This window comes from Phyllostomus discolor, chromosome 1, assembly GCF_004126475.2.
Source record: "Phyllostomus discolor isolate MPI-MPIP mPhyDis1 chromosome 1, mPhyDis1.pri.v3, whole genome shotgun sequence".
NCBI classification, from domain to species: domain Eukaryota; kingdom Metazoa; phylum Chordata; class Mammalia; order Chiroptera; family Phyllostomidae; genus Phyllostomus; species Phyllostomus discolor.
The window spans coordinates 73123853-73150137 of record NC_040903.2 but is presented as its reverse complement, the minus strand read 5'-3'; the positions used below and the strand labels follow the sequence as shown (position 1 = coordinate 73150137).

The 26285-nt window shown below is 41.6% G+C and overlaps 1 protein-coding gene across 12 annotated transcripts in view; it reads right to left on the bottom strand.

Annotated features, from left to right (window-relative positions):
- CELF2 (CUGBP Elav-like family member 2) overlaps positions 1-26285 on the bottom strand; it is a 501843-nt gene that overhangs the window by 173116 nt on the left and 302442 nt on the right. The gene's annotated exons all lie outside the window — the stretch shown is intronic.

Sequence of the window (26285 nt, the reverse complement as noted above, 5' to 3'; positions counted from 1 at the left end):
TTTTGATTAGTACTCCTCGCTTCTGTTCCTCTTAAAACTTTTCATGATTTCAGATCTCTCTTGAAAGGTGATGGGGAGTCAAATATAGAAACTGAAAAAACCACCTGCAATTATTATTGTTGGTATTTTTAAATTATTGAAATAATTACTGTTATCCTTAATAACAATAACACGAAGCATATTACGACAGTTCTTCAATTTTAAAATGACAGCTCCAAACTGGGGCAACCAAAATTACAATCATAATTTTCCGGAATTGACAATATTTGCTAAATAGACTCCTTGAAGGGAAGGAGGTTATACACATGGGAAATAACTAGGAGATTATAATTTAAGTGTGGCACAGCTTCAGCAGCGAGTTCAAAAGTGAAACCTGAAAACAAATCGCCGCCTAGGTTTTTTCGTTTCCCTCTTGTTTAATGCTGAGAGGTCTAGCTGCACGCAGGCAGCTCAGCTCTGGCTGAGGGGGGGGACCAGGGAGTAGGTGCTTGCCACACTTATCCCTCTTTGAAAGGTGTTACAAGTATCTGTTAGTTTTTAGGTTCGTAGGTTTGTTTTCACAGACAACGTTACAAGGGCAGTCAAATCAAATACATTGAAGAGGAATTCTCAAGCAATGAAGTCATTAAAATAGTAATACGAAAGAATCCTTTCCAAAATAATGTAGCTAGTATATTGCTCTAAAATGTGGGCTGACAGGGCTCATGTTTATGTAAAAACATACATACTATACTGGATATAGTGCCACACAGCTAGTTTAGTAACTATGCCAATACAAAGATTATAAACCACAAAAAGTGATACCAGTGCTCCTGCCTTCAGCTCCATGTCTACTTTGAAAAATCATGATGCTTGTTTGTTTGTTTTGCATAAGGCTGACTGAGGGAAAGCAAAATGACTTGGATTATGTCTTGTATCACCAAAAACAACAATGAAACGGCTGATACTGAAACCAAAAAACTCATCGAAGACAGAAAGATACAGAAATACTAAAGACAACAGCTCAAATATGAAAATTATTCTAAATCTCCCACCCAGGGTCATATGGTATCAATTCTGGAAACCACGTTTCCCATGGGAAATATAACTGTGGGAGGTTTTCTGTGTCCAAAGAATTATGAATTTATTTAACAGCAAAAAGGCATTTGGATTTTTGGGGATCAGCTGGCTGGAGAGTACACCTGAGTGAATGAACACCTGAGCACAGAGTACATTTAAATCAGGGAGAATCCAAGATGATGAGGTACCTTCCTAACTACGGACCTACAACTGCCACATTCTTTGAGATCAGCTTGTTTTTGAGGCTTCCACACAGAGCCTTTATTAGCAACCCAAAGCATCCTGATCTCTACAGACAGCTTGGCAATAGTCAACCTCTGTACAGCACAGAAAGATCTAGAAATAAGAGGAACGCCAGATGTGTCCTGAAGCCACACTCAGTATAAAACCTCAGTGTGTGTTTCAGGCATTGCTCCTGGAAATCCCACCTCCTTTGGCCATGGGGCTTATGTGCATGTGTACTATATTTACAGAAAGAATTTGTTCTAGAATTTTCACTTAGATGACAGAAGCCCTACAGGTCTGTGGTTTCAGCAGTGTGGGAAAATCAAATTACATCAGCGGATGAAGGCAGGGGATCTCCTTAATATTTCGTGTTAATAATTTAGGTGTGGGTGGGAGGGGTGGGGAGTAAATCAGTAGAAACTTCCTCCGGCAAATGGGCTACTGGTGATAAATGGGTTCCAGCTTGGAGGCAGTTCACCTGTGAACCTGAAATGATGAGATTTACTGAGGCAATTTTTAATTCACTAACTGGACATTATTGACAGGCTACTAGGGCAGTTTTTGGGTTGGTTTTTAAGACAACAATCGATAAAAACAAGGGCAAACAGCTTGACTGGCTGGAGGGACTCTCTCTCTCTCTCTCTTTTTCCTCCTTAATTAACAATAACATTCAAAACCCTGACAGAGAGTAATGGTGAAATAAATTATGGAACCACTTATGTATGAAACCATACATTATTAAAACTATTCTAAATAGGTCCTTACGCTAAATAAAGATGGTCATTTTAGGAAACCAAGCATCTCAAGAATTAGGACACCACGTTATTTTGACCCAGGACATAAAGTGTGTCACTCTGCCAGCCAGCCAAAGTATCAACTGTCCTTGAGTTTTATTAGCATTTATATATGTCTCTACTGCTGGCTGAGTCTCAGCTTCAATTATTTACAGTCATATATTTCTGCTGGTTAAAGACAGGAGAAAGAAGCACATTGGGCAAAATTCCTGTCTAATATGTACACTCTGCCTGTTCTAACCCGTCAGCAAAAGCAGCTGCATTAGTTCTGTGTATCACGTAAATGAGCCAAGGACCACCTTTGGTGACATCTGACGGGTACACAATGCGTCACAGCGTGGGAGTCTCTTTGTTGCTAAAAACACTGATTTGAGTATGGTTGCAACACCGTTTATGTTATTAAGTTCTAATACAAGAATCTTAATGGATGCAGTTAAGAAAAGCTTAGGAGCCCCTTCCTGATTCAACCAAATCCTTGCTGTACAATTTCCACTTTCACTGCTGCTTAAGTTGCTCAAATAAACAAGAACATGTTAAGAACATTTTTTTTTTGGCAGCTCCAGTGGTGCTAAGCTGTAGCCTCCCTTCAATGTAAAATGTACTGTAACCTGACATATGAATATCATTTCTGACACTGCAGGCCAATCATCATTCTGGTGTGTGGCTCTCCCCGGGAGCATGAATCCTCTTTGCTGCCAAGGTGCCCACCGCCCTGCTGGGAGGAAGGAAATCTCACCACGTGGGAAGCCTGGGCACAGCTCTGCTTGGCAGTTTTACCCACCACGGTCAAGCGTTCATAAAAATGAATTTTCAAGTGACACAGTAACTTGAAATCTCCTCGCTATGCCATGGAGATCATGATAATCAGAGCAATTTCCTCCTAATAAAATTAGCAAACAGTAATTATGTATGTTTCTGTAACTTAGAGTCTACACTCTGTGCAAAAGAAATCCACTTGCCTCTCAGCTACTGCCAGGTGATTATGAAACACTGGGCTCAATCGTTTTAACAGGCTTACCCTACTTAACAAAGACATCCTGGTTTGTATGCATGGGGGCCACACTCAGAAAGGCTTATGGGGACAAGCTTTGCACAAGCATTTTATTTTTTAATGACTACAGAAGCTCTTGGGGCTCATCATATTAAAAGAACAAAAAAGGGAAGTAGAATTGGTTTTTAATTACTTCTACCTCTAAAGCTAACAACCTTAACACAAAGAATTCTTTAAATATTCAGACACCAACTAAAATGTGACTCTTTGACCAGTTTTCTGTCAGTGCCACTATTGCTGGCATGGATAGATCAGATACATACATACATACATACATACATAAGACATAGGACATGGTAATCTATCTTAATTCAGGTACTCATCTAAAATTCTAATCACTTTTATTAAGGCACCATTCAAGCTGAGTACCAATTTGGAAAACCACATTTACCATTTTGGCTCCCTCCTTTACTTTTAAATGAACCCATCCATCCTGATCTAGTTCTGTTTTCATGTGCCACGGCCTTGGGCTGCCTGCTAGACTGCCTTACTTTCTCACCCAAGAGATATCATCAGGGGACCAGACAAAGACAAGGCTATATGGATAAACACACTTAGAGATGCAGTTGGGAGCTGTAAATGAAAGATGAACTACCTAATGACATGGAGATCAAGGTTGCTCTGGCTTCAGAAGGAAAGAATCCTGAGTATACGAAAAACTCCATTATTAAGGAATGTGAACAGCATCAACTCACAGAACGCAAGAGCACGCGGCCATCAGGGGATGATGGGATGTGGTTCCGAGATCCAAAGACATTGTTCCCAGTCCACTTTACGTGTGACTTCCTTCTCCCAGCTAATGATGAATGGCGGGTACACAGGTCACTCAAGGGATAATAAAGTGCAAAGGGCAAAACAGCGCTTCTTGTTTAGATTGTAACAAAAATGTTTCTTCCCTTTTTTATTATGAAAGTTTGTTCAAATCATCACAGTGTTCGCCTTAAATTTACACAATGTTATGTCAATAATGTTGAAAAAAATTAAAATAAAAAGTCTGATTGTTCAGAACTGAAACATAGTTAAATCATTATTACTTTTCTTTACCAATATGTGTAGAGAGACAGACATATTCCTGAGGTTACAAAAATACCTTGGTAAGAAGCTTGATCAATTACATGTTGAGTCTTTTTGGAAAACTTCATATGAATGCGTTTAAAATACTACCAGTACAGTACTATTATCCAAATCATTCATTCTTTCAATATTTACTGGATGTCTATAAAATACTGCAAAATATATTTCAAGGAAGTGTAATGAATAGAAAAGAGGGAAGGTTTGATGCCAGCCAGACTCAAGTTCAAACCCCAGCTTTTCAGCTTTCTTGCTATGTAATCCTGGGTAAATCCTTCAGATAGAGAATGAATACAATGAGGCCTACCTCTGTGCTGTTGTGAGGATTAAGTAAGATATTTTAAATGTCTAACAACACTTGCAAAGAGTATAGTTGTTCTCACAGTGTTCTCTTGATTTTAAGTAGGTACTGAAAAATAAAAAAAATACATAAAGGAGTAATATAGTTGTTTCTCAACAAGGTAAGCAGCTGGATATATCAGCCAGATTTCAAATGGAAGCCACATGGCCCAATATAAGCCCAAGCACCCAGAATGCTAAATAAAGCTTAACTAACACTGATCATGATGCTAAAGGAAGGAAAATAAATTAAGCAGCTTCTACACTGGAGAGGCCTGCCTGAATTTTCTAAACCAGACTTAGTTTATTGGTGGTTGAAGGGAGTTCCCCGTTTACAATTCCCTCCCTGTAGCCACCCTGCATCTAGCCACAGCTCACTTCCTCTCTCTCCTTCCTGCCTCAGCATCCCACCCTTCTTCAGTAGCTGATTGGAGAATATAGATTTCCCAGAGCAATTCTACTCTTTAATATCTCCACCCCACCAATTGGTTCTATGCAAACAATTTTACCTGATTCTCATATTAAATGTAATCACTCACCGGGCAATGTGTTTGCAAACGTGGGAGTCCTACATACAACCTGCTAGGATTTGCCTGGTCAGCACAAAATGCATTTCAGGGCCGCTTATGAATTCCGATGCCCCTGAAAACCTATCTGAAGTGCAGCCAGCTCTTTCAAAGATACATAAAAGTATCTCTGCCACACAGATGCCTGAGACTCATTTATAGACCAATTACAGGACTGGAGTGGCAGCAATGTTTTACATTTGTTCTGTTTTGTATTTTTAGCCCTGGCTTTTTCCTCTCGTGGATTATGGTAAATACAACATTTGCTTCCAGAACGTGGGACTCGCTGAGATCATAAAGGAAAGTGCCTAACAAGCAGATTACCTTTGGCTATTGCATTATAGGGATACCGACAGTTACGCTAAGTGGCTGGATTTAGTCATATTCAGATTCTATTAAGCTGCCTGGCCTTCCACACACAAATAAACAAGAGAGGCTTGGTGTGCAGTGTATTTTCAACCACCTGGCCCCCAGGCAGCACAACCTGTGAGGGAGGGCAGAGAAGGCCTTCAAAACAACAGCAACAACAGCAACCGAATACCATCAGTATTTCTGTGAGTTTGCTCCTGAAGTTTCTTTCCTTCTTTTAACATTTTGAAATCTGCTTTCTCAACATCCAGCCAACGAAGGAGCCAGGAGAACACAGTAAAATGAACACTATAATTCTGCTGGGAAGTCCATACTGCCCATGGTACACAGCCAAATATTCACAATTTTGCATTTGGCACTGTGTATTGTCCTGAAATGATAGCATTCCTTATGACTTTATATCCCACGGCTAAGTCTGTTAATGCAGCATCAAACTACAATTTGTATATTTTGCCTAATTGCCCAACTGCACGAATCATTACAAGCATGACGGGAAGATTTTTTTCTTCTCCTACTTGTAAGCCTGCTGCTTTTCTGACCTTGCCATAAATTAGTGAGACACTGAGTTGTAAATCTAGAGCTGCAAATGTCTTTCAGAGGCAATTACGGTGAAACTTTGTTCCAACATTATGAAATGTGGCATTTTCACTAGATAATGTCCATATTAAACACACCACCCAGAGGCCTCAGAGCGAACCTTAGAATGAAAAGAAAATGTAACATGCAGCTGCACATTAACTGTGGAAATGCTGCAAGGAGCTCTCAGTCCATATAGTGATGCCATTGATATATGGCAGCAATGTGAATATATTATATTATTTAAAGAGCTGTTGCCTGCAGGTCTGTGCATTTTATTCAATAGTTTTCCCCTTTTTTCAGGAATAAGGTAAAGACATATTACCACTCTGAAAATTTTTTTAAAAAAAATGTCGGGTATAGCCTTTTGAAGAGAAATATATTTTAATAAAGATGACAATAAATTTTTTAAATCCTCACCTGAAGACAATTTGCTTCACTGCTTTGAGAGAGAGAGGGACAGAGACAGAGAGAGACAGAGAGGCAGGCATTGATTGGCTGCCTTCCGCACGCACCCAGACCAGGGTCTGGAACACACAATCTAGGTGTGTGCCCTGACTGGGAATCAAACCCTCAACCCTTTGGTTATGAAACGATGCTCTAACCAACTGAGCTGCACCGGCCAGGGAAACAATCATTTTCTTACTTATTTGTTTAGTGGTTATCTGTAGTCACAAAGGTATGTGCTCTGTGAAAATATGAATGCATTTTTTGTTAACTTGGTATTTTCTCAGCTCCTATATATGTCTGATACATAACAGGTGCTCAATAAAGAGTGAAACACACGAATGAATAATAAAAAATGAAATAAAAATGACACTACATCTCCTTCCAAATGTAAGGAGATGTTTGGTAGGACATTAAAGGTTAATGTGAAGCCTAGACTGAGATGGTGCCTCATGTAGGAATTCTGAAATCAGGAACAAAACACCGCATGGTGTGCTAAACTGTATGTCAGAGTGAAGCACCAATGTGTGAGGCATGCAAGAGGTTAGAAATAAGGGGAGAGAAAAAAATGACGTGTGCATTAGGACACACCAACTAATCCATCTGGGGTGAAAATCTTTCAAAACACAGACATCCTCAGTGCTGATGACGTTACGAAGACAGTACTGGCAAGAAACGTCCAGCACGAAGGAAAGTAGGCCAGCACCCGCTCTGGTGTGACAGGAAAGGAAGAGCAAGCTCTGAATCTTAAACTGCAGCAGCAGAGCCCCCAGGACCTTGGGAGGAGCAGACGTGTCCTTCTGCAAGTCTCTAGCATTTCAAGGGCCTGGAGATTTTTAATGTACTGGAACCACAATTACTAAAAATTAGCAAAACATCCAACTGAGCTGGATATCAGAACCATGAAAAAGTGAGAGAAAGAAGACCCTTCGGGATTGGTGGGTTGAGGGGTTTACCATCCCAGAACCTGAAGGGGCGTAGAATGGAAGAGTGACAGAGGGGTGCAAAGGAGACGAGGAGGGACTGAAGATGCAGGATGGGGGGAGAACACACCTTGGCTTTGTGGCGAGCTCCTCCCAACTGACCTGACCTCACGGCTCACCTGCCCACTCGTTCCACACACCACTGCTGACTCCTTTTTTCCGATGGCATGCTCTAAGTCCCCTATGGTCTACCTACCATTTCTTCAGGACTGCCTGCACACTGTTAATTTTGACATTCAAGTTCTTCACCCCTGGATCCAGCTGGCCACTCCAGTTCCTTTTCGATTTCCCCCACAAGAACCTTTGGGCACAGGCGTTCATTACCTGCCATCTGCCCTGCCCATTTCTTCCTTCACTTCTGAACCCTAGAATTATCTTCCTGCTGCACTAATTCAAGACCCAGAGAGTGATCGATTCTTCTCCAAACTTACCACACATTTCTCGTCTATATAAGCCATCTCAGAAGTAATCATATTTTATACAATTTCATATTCTGTGTAACTATCTCCTTACATTATTTAACAAGTGGGACAGTGTGGCTCACTGTAAGGTCTTCTGCCTGAGTCCAAGGACCATGGTTGGAGTTACAGCTCCATTACTTACAAAATGGGCCACAGAACATGGGCTACAATCTTCCATGAATAAAATGTCAGCTGCGATAACCATGACATATATAGTCTGTCCAGAAAGTATCCAGCCATGGACTATGAAAAAGAGTCATTTATTGAAGAAGATACAAAATACAAGGATTTTTCCAGACAGACCTTTGTATCACTGTTGTTTAATAAATCAAGAGATACTGTATGTGAACTACTCTGCAAACTATCAAAACATTCCAAAATATAAGGGGAAGGGTTTTCAGGAACAACTATAAAGGACACATGGAAAAAAACAAAGGGGGGTAGGATCAAGGGTGGGAAGTGGGGATGGCTGAGATGGGGGGAGTGGTAGGGAGAAAATGGAGACAACTGTATTTGAACAACAAAAAATGTGGAAAATTAAAAAAGAAGAAAAAAATAAGACATTTGCTTATTCCCAGGAGTTCATGTAAAACAAAAACCCCGCCAAATATAAGAAATGTTGTACACAGGACAATGATGCTTCAGCCCCCTTCAAAGTAGGCACCTAAGGACCTCACACAGTTCTGCCAGTCATCATCAGCTGTCCCGTCCTATTTTCCTGAATCTCATTGATGGTCTAAAATCTCTTCCCTTTCAAAGGTGATTTTAGTTTGGGGAAAAGCCAGAATTTGCATGACACCAAATCTGCACTGTATGGGGGCTGAGTCACTGGGGTGATTTGATATTTTGCCAAAAAACTGCATGAGACATGATGTATGAGTGAGCATGTTGCTGTGATGAAGCTGTCAGTCACCAGATGACCATAGCTGTGGCCTTCTGATTCATCCTAATAGTTTCCATGGAGAAATGTTCAAGCTTAATGCAAAATTTGATGCAAACTTGTTGCTCAACTCACTCAGTAGTTTTGAATGTTAACAACCACACAGTACACATGCTCACTCAACGGCATCTATCGCCCCAACTGACTAGTACAGTGAAGTCATCATTGTTCACACATATGTATTCCAATCCTCTCCTTGGCTGCCAGATTACATTGATGTCACACAAAGTGTTCTCGTTATATTAACAATGGCTGGAATTTTTCCAGACAGACCTTTGTATCACTGTTATTTAAAAAATCAAGAGATATTGCATGTGAATTACTCTGCAAACTATTAAAACATTATATACTATACATGATGTTTTTATTTTTCTTCCCAGCTAGACTCTGAGTATCCTGAGGGCAGGAACTAGGTCCAACTTCATCTGTCAAGGCAGCATCAGGATCTAAATAAATGCATCAGGAACTAAGTGAATATGCAATGATTCAGTATTTGGCACTTCAAAGTCAGCAGCAAAGGGCCTGAGGAGCCAGGGCCTATTGCTTTGTATTCCCCTGCACTCCAGGGCTGTCTAGTCTAGATTACACTAATTCATTTCCACTTGGCTCCCAAGAAATCTTTCAAGAATATAAATCTGCCTGTGTTACTCCAGCTCCTTAAAATCTTTTAAAGCTCCTTTAAATAATCTGCAAGCTCTTCTGAATGATCCAGGCTTTTTAGGAACTAGCCTGTGGCTATTTCCATGCCCTTGCTTTTACCACCCTTCCCCTCAAATTCCCCGCTTTTGCTGGTCCCAGAACAGAACCGACACGATCTTCCACCACTGTCGCTCAGTGTGGGGCTGCCTCTCAGTTCCATTCACTTGGCCAAATGCTATCTGACTCTGAAACACCCCTCAGGGAACTCTTCTGCCCGACCCTAGCCCCTGAGTCTAGAGCTGGTTAGGAGGCACTTTGCTAAGTGCCACTGCAACACGTGCACGACTTTTGTGGGAACTTTCCTAACGAAAGGTCCACGCCTTCAGATTTCCATTCCCAGAGCTTAGCACAGCGCCTGGCACATGATGAGTGTTTAAAATTTTGTAATCAATGAAATACTCTATGAGTGAATTAAATAAACAATGCTAGCAAGCTCCATTTTTATGCAAATTAAGTGATGGGGACTATGTCAGGAAGTCATTATGATTTAACAAATGCAAAGACATTAAATGTCAAACAATGAAATGTATGTGACAAGACAAAAAGAGGTCAGTATTTCATATACTTTTCCAACATTTCAAAATTTTTTTCATGATTAGAGGCATGTTCTTGTCAAATGAAATAAGTCCAGTCAAAGTGAATAAAACTACTGAAAAGGAGAGGGGCCTGAGGCTAAAAGGCAGATGGGGGCAGAATGGAAGCCCATTCCAGGTTCCCAGCATTTCCCAGAGAAGCCCACCAGATCGCTAAAATGGGCCCCTCATCAAAAGATGAAGTCTAAAATGTAATTCCTGCCCTGTTGGGTACCTGACAGTGGGAAAGAAGGGTCCAAACCTATCAGCTAGGTTTCTGTTAAGGCAAATTCAGTTCCTGTTCAGTATTTTGCATGAACTGATTAAGCAGTGAGACTATTTTCTAAAATATGTTGGGTTCACCATCCCATAAGAATAGAAAATGCCCATTTTTAATTTTACATTAAATGAAATCCCAAGAAACTGTCTCCACCTTTAACCTCTTAGAAAATAATGCAGATTGCTGGTGTTAGAAGCTGTGACCCCTCCATGGCTAAGGCTGAGTAAAAGACCTTGGGACCATAAGCCACTAAGGAGACAAAGCTTATCCTCTCAGCAGGGGCGCAGCCTCTGCCCCCTTTACTTCACCCTGCTTTGTCCCAGGTGGATGACTAGTTAGCCAATGATGGGTAAGATTCCTCAAGGGAAGGACAACCTAAGACAGGCATGGTCACGATGGGGTCATCAGGGAAGGACTTGAGGAACTATAGAAAAAGGGGGTGATGGACCCCACCACTCGGCTTTGACATAGCCTGAGTCCTCATTCTGTCTGTAAGAAATCTCCTAATCTATTGGCTGCCTTACTTCCCTGCATGACTTAAGCCTGAAACAATGCCAGAGGTGGGTACCGCCCTGTGCTGGAAAGGGAGGGTTCCCCTGGGTGATCAGGCCTAAGAAAGAATGCATAAAATCCTGTCAAAGCTGCTTTGCTAATACCCTCAATTTAAATGATAAGGATCCAAGTATGAAATGAGTTTGTTTCCCCAAACTTTTATGGCCCTTTGGGTATATGACCCTGACTCAGAGTAAGCCCTTAGTTCTTTGTATGTTATCTATTATTTGATAATTACTGCTTGACAATGATCGATAAGCTTTATGTATACATCCTGTATTCCTATGCAAATGAAACCTAATAAAAGCCCACTGAGGAATAGGCTCAAGGCCCTTCTCCTTTGAGAGATTGGCCACCTTTCCTCCCCAAGCATATCATGTCTTGGTAGACCTATTCTCATCATGGTGGATGGGCTGGGGGGGACTCTGCAGGCAGAGCGCCCCCACAGCAGACGAGAAATTAAAGGTGGCTTAGTCTAGAGTGATACCAATGTCCATGAAGAGAAGTGAACTAATTAGAGGTAGGTTACTATTTATTGAGTGACTGGTATATATGACTTGAGGGGGATTGTTGAATAGAACAAATGAATGATGGGGCCTAAGATAGATACTAGGAATGGAATAGGGAATAAAGAAGTACAGTATTTGTAGAACTCAAATTCATAGGATAAGGCAAGTAACCCAAATGTGGGGCAAAGGGGACAGAGAAAGGGAAAGAGGTTTGACAGGTTCTCATAACCTAGAAGACCCTCGGCACTGCGACAGAGGAAAGGTGCTGCAAGGAGCGCCCAGAACAACAGCCGGGAGCATGTGTGTCAGTCACCCTGAAATCGTTCACAAACTTGGGCGGTAACTTCTTCCCAGAAGGTTTCACTTTTACATAAAAATCACATAATCTGCATAAAAATTTCACACCAAAAGGTAACTGAAATACTTAGTAGGAAACATTAACATGGCCCCTTTTAACACATAATGCCATTAATACATGGGTTTTTTTAGTCATTTAAAAATGATGATGATGATGACGATGAAGAAAAGAAGAGGAAGGAGGAGGAGAAGAAAAGACTCTCTACTATCAAGTTATCTGTTCGATCTGAGGGCTGGCACTGTCTTCATCTTGTAACCTGTGGTCAAGCACAGGCCCTGGTACCAAAAAGAATCCAGTAAATCCTACTGACTGAAAAAATAAAAAACGAAAATATTCCTCATGAAGATCAATGATTCAGAAATATTCCTGAATTTGGACAGGGTTTCTTTTCTCACTCTTTTAAAAACTATTTTAAAGTATATTTTGCAAAGATAAGGTTTCTTAAAATATAATTCTTAAAATTGAAAAAATTTAAAGTTATAACTAAAGCATGAAGTTTCATAAAATATGTAAAAGGATAGCAGCAAGCTATACAATTCTGCCAGTTAAAAAAACAGTACAGATTTCAGCATAAACACAGCATTTATTCACTTCGGTTTCTTTACAAGTAACACTCTCAGAAGCACTGGCATTTCCATAGGTGCTCCCATACAGGGTGGTTAAACAATTCTCAGTGTAATGATGGCAATTCATTTTCATGACTTAAGTAATTGAGCCTATCTTTAGAGTTATTAATTATAATTACATTACACTGTATTTCCAAAGGAAAATAGAATAAATAGAATATAATCACTATTAACATACTGTAAAAAACAGCAATTACATATTAACTCCCATCAGCTCAGTCACATACCATTGCACTTAATGTCTTCAATACGCTCCAGGATCAAGTTAAATGGAAAGCATTAACTTTCTCTCCTAGACATGATAATTTATTGCGGTTCTCAATCACAGCACCCAAGGTTCCATCTTAAACCACTATAAATTATTTAGGAGGCAGAACATGGCTTTATTTCACACACTCAAGAGATGGTCTCCTACTGAACACATACCATTCACTTTAGTATCCAGGCTTCCTAAAAGAAAACAAGGTTTGATATACATTTGAACAAAGGCAGTTCATGACACCCGCCCAAGTCTTTCTAAAATAGAAATTTTGGAAGCGTGTATTCAGGCAAATCTCTCCTGTTAAACTATAAAGTCTTTGAAGGTGAGGCTCTTTATGCTACCTCACGGCATATGGAGCATGGCCTGGCACATTCTCTGCTTGCAGGTGTGTGTCCGCAGGCTGAATAAAGGCAGAGGCACAGGACAAGCATGTTAAGAGCTGCGTGGCTTCAACAGCACTGGCTGCTCAGAAGCGCCCCATGCGTCAGCGGGAAGCTGGGCCTGGACGGTTGAGCTGTGGGTGGAATACCCAGGCAACATCACCACCCAGCACGGCCAGGTACCACCAAGGCCATATGCTTTTTAGCCTCAGGACAAAGGTCATTCGATTCGGTGTCTCAGTTTACATTTCAGAAATGTTCTAGTATTTAACATGTAACCGGCTCCAAGAAACCACAGCTGGTGGGAAGTGAAAATTCCTTCATCATTACTGTCAACATTTCCAGGCCGGTCGCATTCTGCCTCAGCGCAGTTTCACACTGTGCTAAGTCTGTCCCAGTGATTTTCACCATCCTCGACTGAGCGTGTGCTGGTCGGCACGCACACTGTAGTTACTAAATTACACATTTGTAACTTCATACTCTCCTTTGGGTACAGATTATAGAAACACATTTGAAGTTTGTCTCCTTAATTACAAGATTTTGGATAATTGAAAGAATATGGATAATTCTACTTTTAAAAAATGGGGACAACTGTATCTGGACAATAAAGTTATTATTATTATTGTAAAAAATTATCTATTTGTTAAAATATGTCTAGAATCAGTTGTTGAGAAAGACCAATCAGTTATTCTGTAGAACCTAACCTGACTTACTTTTAAGGCACAGGCACATAAAGACACTGTGGGCTCTTCTCGTGAATAATAAATAACGATGGTAATAATCAGAACTCACATTTACTGAGAGCTGAATTTGTGCCAGGCCTTTGGGTAAGTGCTTAATATCTGTTAACTTATTTACTCTCTTCTACAGCTCTATCACAGAAGGACTATGATTCCGGCTGCCTGACTGGCGGGAGAACCGAGTGTGAGAACTAAGCCCCACGGTCGCACAGGGAGAGGCTGCCAGGAACAGCGGCCGCCTGCCTCTGGACCCAAAGTCCCGATGCCACTGCGCTGACGTGGCCTCGGCCCTGTGACTCACAGCATCCAACTTAGAGAACACACTTTAGTTCCAACACTGAGACCCCAGAGGGGCAACCCCAGCAGAGTTACCGGAGAGTATGATGTAGACCATTTCTAACTCACTGTAGTCTACTGACCTCTTTAAAATTTCCAAGGGAGGTTACTCCAGTTTCCTCTGCAAAGCCAACCTACAGCAATCTCATATCTCAAATAATGAAGAAACTTTGTGGACCATGCCTTTAGGTGAGTTGATGTATTGTGGAACCACATGTTTTCCAAGTGGGCCTTCTTTCTCCTTGGATTTTTTTTTTGGTGTGTATATATAACATGTGTTTATTATATATATATATTTGTTATGTATATAGGTATATACATACACACTTATACATATATACTGTGTGTATGTATGTGTGCACACACATTCAAACTAGATAGCAATATGAGAAAAAATTCCTCTTTTACCTAAATATACCATTGTGTAATTAGATAGTTAACTTTTACTTTATATCTGGATAACATTAAGTCAGTAGAATGATACGGAGCAGAAGTGACCTCTTGTTTCAAAAATTCCAAATATTCTCTGGTACAGTAGGGAGTATTTTTAAGAGTGATATTAATACTGTATATTACATTTTTTAAACATACGAGGAGGAGGATGGACTCAATGTGGGGAACATTCTAGTGGGGTACAGGAAAGGGTAACATCCAAGACACTGTTCTCTTTAGTACCACTCAGCAATCAATCACACATTCGACTGTGGTTTCTTTGTGCTGTCCTACTGTATTAACTGACTTCTCTACTATAATTTAACTTTTCATATCCCCGGTTTCCCAATCAAACCATAAGATCCTCAGAGCCCAGGAGCCATGATATAGTCTCTACTATATCAAGTGCTCAGCGGAATGCTTTTCTCCTAGGAACTGAATGAATATTTGTTAATTGGCTGAGTGACTGAACGCAATGGCTCCAGGCTTTCAGGCACCTCTGAACCTTTCCATCTACGGCCGAGACACATTTCTAAACAAGTGTAAAGCAGTACGTTCAGGTTCCATGTCTCCTTTTGAGCATCTGTCTATTCCCAGCATCTAGCAAAGTACTTGCTATGTCACAGACCATAATAAACATTTGTCGCGTGGTTGTAACCATTCTCAAAGGGCCAAGAATCTCCTGGGAGATCGGTGGAAGTGCAAAATCTCAGGATCCACTCCCAGAGTTTGATTCTGTAGGTCTAGAGAGACATCCTGGAGTGTGTGCTGCTGTGCCAGGTGACGCTGGTGCTTAGACCCCAGGCCGCACTTTGATGAGCATCAGCCCTGCCCTTCTGCCACTAGGATAGTGTTGGGGAAGGTCTCTGGTCAGAGTTGCCCAAGCTATTTGACCAAAATGCAGAGGAACAGTAACGATGAACTTTATAAAGAAGCTGAAAACCCTGCTGCTTGTCCTGTGACCTCAAGTTTAATGATCTCTTGAGAAGGAGGAACACATGATTGTGGGTATTTATGGTATTCCTCAGGCAAGGGTCTTTCTTACAGTATATTTCATGGGTATTGATAAGGTTATTTTCATTTTGTGAAAATCTGCTTGCTAAGTCATGAAATGAACTCTACAGTAGAGACAAGTTGGAGCAATGCATATTTAATAAATGAGAGTTCGATTTTTTTTCAGCAGGCAAAAGAAACATGATGTACAAGTCATGCCTTTGGTCATGGCTCTCCTGACGGCCACTGTTTTATGTCAGGCACGAAAACAGTAACAACGAAAACAAAACAACCCAAAACAAAACAACATAACACATCCCTGGGATGGGACAAGTTGATAAAAAGAGATAAACAAGCTTAACAGTAACTATATATCAATTATCTTAAAACAAAAAGTGAAACATCAACGCCACCGTGGGAGGGAAAAGTATTCTCAGCTAAGACAGTGCACCAAACAATGTCAGAGCACATGACACCAGAACCGGTTGGTACAGTTGACTTCTTGGGAGGAAAAGTGCGTGGGAGTCAGGACCAGAGATCCCAGTCTCCCCCTCGGTGCTGCCCTGCTCCCAAAGCACCAGTGAATGCAAACACTGAACCTTGAGGAATTCTGTGTGGCTGCAGCAACAGGCAGTTGAGGATCCGGTTGAGAACCTAAGATTTCCGGCAGCATTATGTGAGGCCCTGTGATTTGGATGATACCCTCTGAAGCCACTGGCCAGAGATATTTCAACTATTTGAAAGAAAAGTGTTTCAATTGAAATTACAAACACACACACACACTTTGTAGGTTTCCAGGTCACCCTACCTCCTCCAACCAGGAGGGCCCTGTCTGCTCGGGCGGAGGCCGGGAGGAAAGCAAGTTACCCAGCTATCCCCATTCTCTCCTCTTGCCCTCCCTTTTCAGAGCCCATGGCCAGTAGAAGAACTAAAACTTAGGAAACAAGCACTCATTCATTCAGTCACTGAGCAGGTGTTTACTGAAGGTCTGTGACATAGCAGGCATACTTTTCAAGGTACCAGAGTGATGGTGAACTAGAGGCTCTTGGTTCCTGCCTGCCTTCATGAATACCCCTAGCACGGAGACTGGCACACCTGGGGTAGTTACAAGAAAGGGGAGTGCTGAAAGGAAACCCACTTGATGCCTTGGGAGCCTAACAGTGATGCCCAAGCCATTTCAAGCCACGCCCCAGGGCATTTGTCAGGGAAAAACTAGCCTGTGCCCTTGTCAAATACCCAAGGGGCTGTACTTCTGAGGTCACATTGGACTATCCGCTCTGCCATCACCAGAGCTTTCAGAGCACCCAACAGCAGCTCGCCACACCCTTTCACCACAAAGAACCGTAGAACCGTGGGATCCAACCCAGCCCTGCGAGCAGTAACCTTAGCCTCCCAGGAAAATGGGAGAGGAAAGTTTTCCTTGAGTGGAACACCTTTTCACCAGGTGTGAGTGTTGGACTTGACCACGATGTGTCCTTCATTCGGGCTGGGGTGAGGGGAGACAGCAGTGTCCATTTCCCTTTACAATACTGTCATCCTTGGTTCAATACACACAAGTGTCACTGTGCAAGTGGTTCCACACCCAGTAGAAAATATCTGATAACACACAATTCTAACCAAAAATATACAGAGAACCTATTTGTGCAGAGAAAAGGCAGCTGTGAAACTACAAAAAAATGTGTTGCACACGTATTGAGTTTTTCAGTTTCTGGGTAATACTCCCTCATTTGGGGTGGGGGCATTCTTTAACCATTTCAAAGTCTTTGCAGGTTCAGTCTTAAGGAATCAGTCCTCTTCCTTGAGAAGGCTGTGTGTTTTACAGGACCTCCCCAGGGGACAGACTGGATGAAGACGGACCAGCAAACCAGGCCAAAGTGACAGGCATGATGCGTGCAGCAGGGCGGGGAATGGTCTGCGCACAGAAGTTACCTAGCCCTTTTGAGACTGAGGCTTCCTGCATAAAGGGGGTTAATGATCCTCATGGACTGTAGTGAAGATTAAATAAAGTAATATAAATATGCTTGAGAGAGCCTAGTGCACGCTTCCCTTTGTACTGAAGGAATATGATGTTGCACTTTTGTTCACATGGTAACGACACAGTCCATAAGACTTCCCTTTCACAATTATTGTTGTTGTCACAATTAATGTAGTATCACTACACTGGCCTCTCAACTACGAAACATAAACTTGTATTTTTCTTGTTGTTCTTGGTCCCAAAGCAGAAGCTGTTGGGTCAAAGAATCAGTATTTCAATGGACAGAGGGGACATGTGGATGGGGGATCAATACTTGGATGAGGGGCACTTACTGGCTCTATTTTTCTACATTCCAACTACTTAGAGAATTCTGACCTAAGGCAAGAAGTCGAGGTTTTTTTTATATCTGTCCACTCACAGATCCAAACCTGTTGCTTGCCCTGGCCTCCCTCTACCTTATGGTTCATGGTCCACTCAGGGATCTCCTTAGGAAAGATCAGGGGTGCTTGCGTTCTTCCCTGAACTTTTATGTTTCCTACCTTGCTACTCAATGATGGAAAGCTTGCTGGACTGTCAGAGTAGTGCACACAGGTAGCCCCACTCAGTCTTCTTCGACCTACTTACATAGCTTTACACTTGCACTCTTTAACGGCATTTTTGTCACTCAGATTTGGCCCAACGGTTCTGCCGTCCCTCTCGTAACACTGTAGCTGTGACACAAATAACCATCAGTACCACCTCCGAGATTAGTCAGAGTCCTTATCTGTTCTGCTGTGAGGCTGGCAACTCTACTGGTGCCTGAACAGAGCAAGTTTCATCGCACAAATGACCAATATTTGGGATGCCTGATTAACAGTGTCCTAAGGGTCCCCTTGGTGGCCCTGTTCTTCTGTGTTCTATGATACCCTTTGGACATGTGATTAGATAACACTGTGTCACTTTTCCTCCTAGGCAGGCAGTTAGCATTGCTTTTCATTTAAGTCTTTTGCTGGTGGAGTGATTTTGCTGCTGTCAGACTGCATTATGGATATTAGATCTTGAATGAGCTGTAACTTTCTGCAATTGAAAATTTATAACACAAAGACAATTTCATTGGGCCCTGTCACTGTTTAATACACAGTCCCTGACTACGCAGGATCACGTGGGTTTCTAAGGGGCTGCCTCTACTGCCCACATGTGTGGAGTGAAGAAGGTGGTTTATTTTCATTCCTTTACTGTGCTCTGGAGCTGATTCTGCCTCAGTGACCAAAGTACATCCACAGTTCCTTCCCTGGATATTCTACCCTCTTAGACACCAGACTTCTGCCCTCCTGAAAGCAAATCTTGTTTGTAAGAGCTGGTACAAATGAAGAAATAGGATAATGATATTTAAAATCTGCCCAGAAGCTTATTTTAAATATTAGATTTTTTGCAAGAAGTAAATTTTTTACAAGAAGTAACATGGATGCTCTTTCCTTTTGCTTCCTTGGCTCTACAATGGTGGACACGTTTAACTGGCAGCAAAATTCTTTTTTAAAAAAAATTATTTCTTGATTTTTAGAGAGAAAGGAGTGCAGGAGAGGAGGGCAGGTGGGAAGGGAGAAGGAGAGACAGACGGACAGTCAGACAGACCAATTTGTTGTTCCACTTATCTATGCATTCATTGGTTGATTCTGGCTGGTGTGTGCCCTGACCAGGGATCGAATCTGCAGCCTTGGCTTATCGGGACGATGCTCTAACCAACTGAGCTATCAGCCAGGGCTGCAGTGGATTTCTTAAAAACAAAGCAGGAGGGGGTCAGTGAGAGACATGAATAAAAGAAGAGGATAACCTGAGGATCACTAACTTGGGTACACATTTGCATAAAGATATAAACTGTACCTTCTATAAAAAAAGTTTAATCACTAATCTTCCACTCTTTAGAGTTTAATTCATTAATGCAAGACTTAAAATTCAATATCTACCCAAAATATTATGCAAAATCTGCTATGAATTGTATCTATAAATTAGCAGAAAACCAATAACTTTATTATACTTGATAATTTAGGACTGCTGGCTTTAGCCAGCTGCAAAACTAGATCCCTGGGAACACCCTTTAAATGACCTCTCTTTCATCATGAATTCCCCTCTTTCCCTGAAGAAATTACCTAGGCCAACTTACTACTGAGCTGCAACTAGCTGCAAAGTGTAGCCTGTATATGACATTCCAACTGCAGCCTCCGACTGCCACCATGACGTAGTTGAGAAGACATCATCCTGCGTCAAGGATCCCCATCAGTGTAGGACACAGATGATGCTGGAGAGGAGGCCAGGGGTTGGGGGGAAATTCTCTGTCCAAGCAGCCAAAACATACATTGGAGAAAAGAAAGCCTCTTGAATAAACAGTGCTGGGAAAATTGGAAAGCCACACGCAGAAGAATGAAACTAGACTGCTGTTTGTCCCCATACACAAAAATTAATTCAAAATGGTTCAAAGACTTGAAACAATAAGTAACACAGAAGAACACACAGGTACTAAACTTATAGACTTTGTTCTTAGAGAAGACTTTATGACTCGAGACCCAAAGACAAAGGAAGTAAAGGCAAAAATAAATGAATGGGACTGTATCAAACTAAAAAGCTTCTGCACAGCAAAAGAAACTGCCAACGAAACAAAAAGGCAACCAACCAAATGGGAGAACATATTTGCAAACAACGGCTCTGACAAGGGGTTAATACCCAAAATACATAAAGAACTCATATAACTCAACACCAAACAAATAACTAAAAAATGGGCAGAGGACCTGAACAGACATTCTACCAAGAAGACATACAATGGCCAACAGGTATATGAAAAGATGTTCAACTTCCATAGCTATCAGGGAAATGCAGTTCAAAACTACAACGAGGTTCCACCTCACACCAATTAGAATGGCTGTTATCAACAAGACAAGTAATAACAAGTGTTGGAGAGGCTGTGGAGAAAAAGGAACCCTATCCACTGCTGGTGGGAATATAAACTAGTGTAGCCACTATAAAAAAACGGTACGGCAGTTTCTCAAAACACAAATAATACAGTTACTGTACTACCAAGTAATCCCTCCTCTGGGTATCTGCCCCCAAACTTTGAAAACATTTATTCTCATAGATACGCACACCCCTATGTTCACTGCCACATTATGATGGTGACTGAGACATGGAAACAACTGCAATATGCTTTGATAGATGACTGGATAACGGTGTGGCACGTATATACGGTGGAATATGCCTCAGGCATAAAGAAGATGAAATTCTGCTATTTGCGACAACATGGATGGACCTTGAGAACACTGTGCTAAGTGAAATACGTCAGGAAAAGTTAAAAAACACATGATTTCACTCATGTGGGATATAAAACTGAAAGCAGCAAGTGAAAAAACATGAAAAACAAACAAACAAAAACTCACAGACCCAGACAACAGTTGGGAGGTTACCAGAAGGAAGAGGAATGGGGGGCCATACAGGGTAACAGGGGTCAAATATATGGTGACAGATGGTTTGACCTTGGTGGTGGGCACAAAATGTGACATACAGATCACAGATCACAGAAATGCACACTTAAAACCTATATAATCTTATTAACCAATGTCATCCCGATAAATTTAATAAAAAATTCTTCACCCACAAAACTTGTGGTGGTTGTTATTTGATCTATCTGGACTTAACAGAGCACTTATGAAGACGGGGGTCCGACTCGGCTTTTACAACAGCAGATGCGTATTAAGTGCAGGGTAACCTGGACCGCTAACCGAAACCTTTTCTCAGCGGGGATGATGGATCTCAGAGCTTACAACCGGGCAGAGAAGTCCTATAAAAATGCCACGGCACTTCTTTCGTGACCAGTGTACGTAATGAGCCCCAGGGGGCCTCACGCTTCCTGGTACAGCACATCTTTCATGAAACCAAACACACACGAGAGCTGCTTCCTTTATGACTTCCTTAAAGGGCACTATCATCTCTGAAACTGTCTTCTTGTCGACTGGCTCCCGAGGCATCATGTCAGCGTTATCCCCAACTCAATTACTGTCCTGCCAAGTTTCCGAAGCAGTCAAAAATATTCAACTTTTCAAGCTGTTTTATTGTGAAGTCTTTTCAGTGGAACTGCAATGTGATGCATTTCAATCTATTTTTGTTATTTTTTTTGTTTAAGAAACTACAACTAATATGTAACAAAGGCTGAGTTCATTCTGAATGGTCAATGAATGTCTGTTAATAAGTTAATTCACTAAAATACAGTTTTAGGAGTTTCACGTATTTCTAACAATAAATGCATCACTTTTTCCCAAGTTTCACCATTGAGTGTATAAATTAGTAGTGAAAAGGTAAAACAGAAAAAGTGACAGTGAACTAATAACAGATGAGGTTTCAAGTACGATTATTTATTAGCATTTATAAATATACATATACAAGTGCATAGGTATATATAAATATACATATAGGCATGGAAAGGACTGTACTAGTAGTGATGTGGGGAATAAATATAAATCAAGAGTTTAAAAACTCTTAGAAATATGTAATCTGATTAGAAATATAAAAAACATCTACACTTCCGGACTCAGGGCCATTAATACAAATACATATTACAAGCAAATATATATACATCTAAATACATATGTATACACTTCCAATTTCAGTACTTTTACAATAATAGAGAGTGATAAATGCCGTAGAAGAACAAAGGGCTTAGGGGCATCAGAGTAAGAAAAACTGCGTGGCAGCCGGTGGAGAGGGAGCAGAGCAGCCCTGGACACCTGGCAGATGTGATGGCTGTGGCTCCTGCCGCTAGGACAATTTTGTTCCCCAAGGGTTGAATATTAGGAAAATCTGAACTGTGACAATGCTGGCGTGAGGTGTTTGTTGAATGCATGGTTGAAAGCACAGAGGAGAACGGATGAGTAAAGAGCGAGAATGTCCCCTGGGGTACGTAATAAACTGTGCAGGCAAACACTCAGATTATTATAAGGCCGCAGCAAATAATGCCAACCACTAATAACATGTGTATCACGAAATCTGCCAAACCTCAAAGACTCTGCATCCACAGATACGACTGTTTTCTTCTATCTTCTTACTAATATGTTACCTTTTGTATCTCAAAATCATTGCCTTAGCTCTGTGTATAATATTAATTACCTGCAACCAAATTTAATCCAGGGAAACCCAATTTTTACACACATCGCCAATATTTCAATGGTTTATTCAGAAAATAGTTGGAAAGATCATTGTATTCTGATACAGCTAACGCATACACACATGTATGTGTATATACTTGTATGTGTGAGGCTATCTGGCGATTCTGGGGGTATGTCAAACTCCTCTCTCACACTCCGCCAGGGCTGCACTGGTGTTCCTGCAAGGGTGTGCTGGCCCACTGCTGACGTCTGGGAACGTGAGAGCGGGCATGTGTGAGAGAAAAAGCAAGTGCTGAACAAACGCAGGGTTGACATGCAGTTCTGAAGTGATTCAAGATTCCATGGTTATTATAGAAAAATCTATGAAAGGCAATAGAAATAAACATAGAATGGAGAATTGGAAACCTAGCACAGGCATCACCCTCCTCTCAGACATTGGTCATTATCGGTGAGCTGCCCTCACACGGTCGGTTACTGTTTTCTTGGCAGCACTTTCGGGTTACTCACTGGAGGGGAGAAGCGGTCCGAGCCACTGGAGTGCAAGGACTGAACACTTTCTGTCAAATGGACAGAAGGGTCTTACTCTGGGCAATGGCAGGGAAATCTGAAGACATATACTGTAAATTATAAGCGATGCTGACAGAGAAATGAGATGAATGGTTTACATGGCTAGAAGCCACACAAACCCAAAGGCTTCAATTTTAAAAACAGGAAATTAGAGTAAGCGCAGAATATTACTCTGAAAAATCACAGACGTGTAGGTTACGTTGCCAAGGAGGACATCAAAACAAGCAGTATAAATGAGTTTTAGGAGACAAGTAGACACTTCAATGGGGACAGTAGGGATTTAAGGCTATAGTGACAAAGTAAAAAGGTAGGACAGTGAAACTGAGAGGTGACAGGCAGTGTGACAAAACATTACCATCACTATTTTAATAGCATCAACTCTGGACCACTGTGCCATTTTTGAGTAACTTAAAATGAAGAAGGTACATTATTAGATAATAGATCATCAGTTTATTACAAAGGAGAGTGAATGAAGGAACTCAATCCTTCACAGGAGGGGTATTTTTCAAAATTGAGTTGTGAAGGTTGGGCTCTCCTTTCTGAGCCATTTGGTTGTGTGAAATTCTCATCTTTTACCAAATTACCTGTTTTAAACCTTCCTCTCTTTATCTGTGTATCATACTCAGGGGCGATTTCACCTAAGGCAACACTACAAATAAGCAAAGGCCTTTGAATAATTCCAAATCCTGGTTCACAAATGTTTAGATTTATATCCAAGCAAGTTAATTTTACAGTCAAAAGAGAAATGTCGATTCTCTCCCACACCGAGCCCAAGTGAATGGTAGCGCAGGGGCTTGGTTTGCACGGCACCTGCTGTTTAATGATCTGCACTTGACTGGGGCCCAGAGGTCCTCACACTCCATTTGTGTAAGTTCTTGGCCATTTCCACCACTGATCAGGTCAATTTCAAGGCAGAACCTGTTGAACCTGAAACCATCATCCTTAATGGTCCAGCTAATGGTTCCCATTAGGAAGGAAGTCATTTAGATTGAAGTAACTTGTAAAACAATGTCACACATTACATGGGAAAATTCTGCCTTATGCCGATTAGTGACCTTCCTGTTGAAATTTCGTATGTGATGACAGACTGTAAGCTCCATGAGAGGAGGGACCAAGAAATCCCACAGGAACCACTACAGACCCAGGACTAATAATAGTGCCTGAAATATAGCGAGCATCAACAAATACATGTTGAGTAAGTGAATGAATAAATAAGTGATAATGCGTTATTAAATTTCTTATTTGTCTGACATAAATAATCACTAAATGTTGGAGAATGCTAAACACTGTCATTTAACATTACAATTTAAAATGCTGAATCAGTTTGTTTTAGATGAGAAACAGAGTTGAATTACATGCATATTTGTATCACAATTTATTTTCAACTGAGCAACCTTAATCCCAACCCATTTCCCTCTGTATCAGGAATAAAAAAAGCTAAGTGATATGATCCTTTCCTCAAATGGACACAGAAACAGTTGGAACCAATCTCGTTGCACAGACAAGTCATCAAGAATGACAGGCACGGCCGCACCGAGTGTGTGTAGGTGTAGACGCACAAATGTCGAGCCTTTCATCATTCTGAGAGCCGAGGGGCAGGGGAGAGAAAAGGGGGAGAGAGAGGGTGGAAAGAGAAGACACATGTTTTCATGTTTCTGTGTGTATTAGCTCTATAATTGCTTCCATGTCTCTCGGCATTGTCAGAAGCAAAGCACTTCCAGGCTGATCTGCCCGTGTCCTCCTTGTTGAAGGGGGCTGGCCACCGTCTGCCTGGCAGGAGTAGCCGATTCCTCTCCATGAGGAGCAGATCTCCCACACTACTAAGAAATTGGCCCAATATGGTTTTCAGCACCAGAGACCTTACCAACAGCACAGAGTATCACCCCAAAACTCTTATCCTTGGCCACCTATCAAAACCCTGCCTGTGAACTGGGCTCTCTACACCTACTGGGCATGTTTTTAGAGCCATGGCTGAGTTTTCTCAGGCCCGTGGCTGTTAACCCCTTTTTTCGCTTCTGAGGTAGGATAGATTTTATGGTGGATAATGAGAGGAACAGGAATAGGGTCAGAACAAGAACCATAAAGGGCTAATACAAACATGTGCCCTAGCAACTTGGGCAATGGCGTGTGGCCTCAGAAACTGCCCATTTCATGTACCTGAAGGTGGCCTAACAGAATGTCCTTATAGAGGACACTTCAGAGGTCATGACCCTTCCTGGTTGCAGAAGGTGCCTCCTCCTTTCACATCTATGACTTTCACCCCATGGATCTGTACTTGGGGACTGAGGGACTGGCGGAAAAAAAGGAGAAATGCCAGAGGTCACATTTATCTATGCTTGTTTTTCTTCTTTTTTTGGCCACTTCAGGGAGATTCAATTTCAGGGTTGTAAATTCTGGCCCCAGATACGGGGACAGCTGCTGTCCCTGCCCCTCCAGGGCCTACCCTACATAGGTCAGGGGCCCTGCCCCCCGGTTCCGCAGATCAGTTATTTACTTTTTGCCAGCAATTTCAGACTCAAAAACAACTTTCTGTATTTGTGTCCAAGATAGTAAGTTTCCCGAAGACAAAAATTACATTTTGTAAGCCACCGGGCTTGGCCTTCATCAGTACTTGATGTGCACAACTCAAGCTGTAACCAATGTGCATGAGAGAGCTTTTGTCCCACCACTGCTTGTTTCTGAGAGGCCCGTTCACCCTGGTTTCAAAGGAGCAAGTCCAAGAAGAGGGGAGAAGTGGGGGGCCCACTCTCTCCTACAGGTTATAGAGTTAGGAAGATTCTAGAATACCACCTCTGAAAGGACTTCTCTCTCTCTCTCTCTCTCCTCTCTTTCTTTTTAAAATTATTTTATTGTTGTTCAATTACAGTTGTCTGCATTTTCCCCACCACCCCAGGCAAACCTACCTCCCTCCCTTGCTTCCACCCTCCCCCTTGTTTTTTTGTCCATGTGTCCTTTATAATTGTTTCTGAAGACCCTTCCCCCCACTGTCCCCTCCCC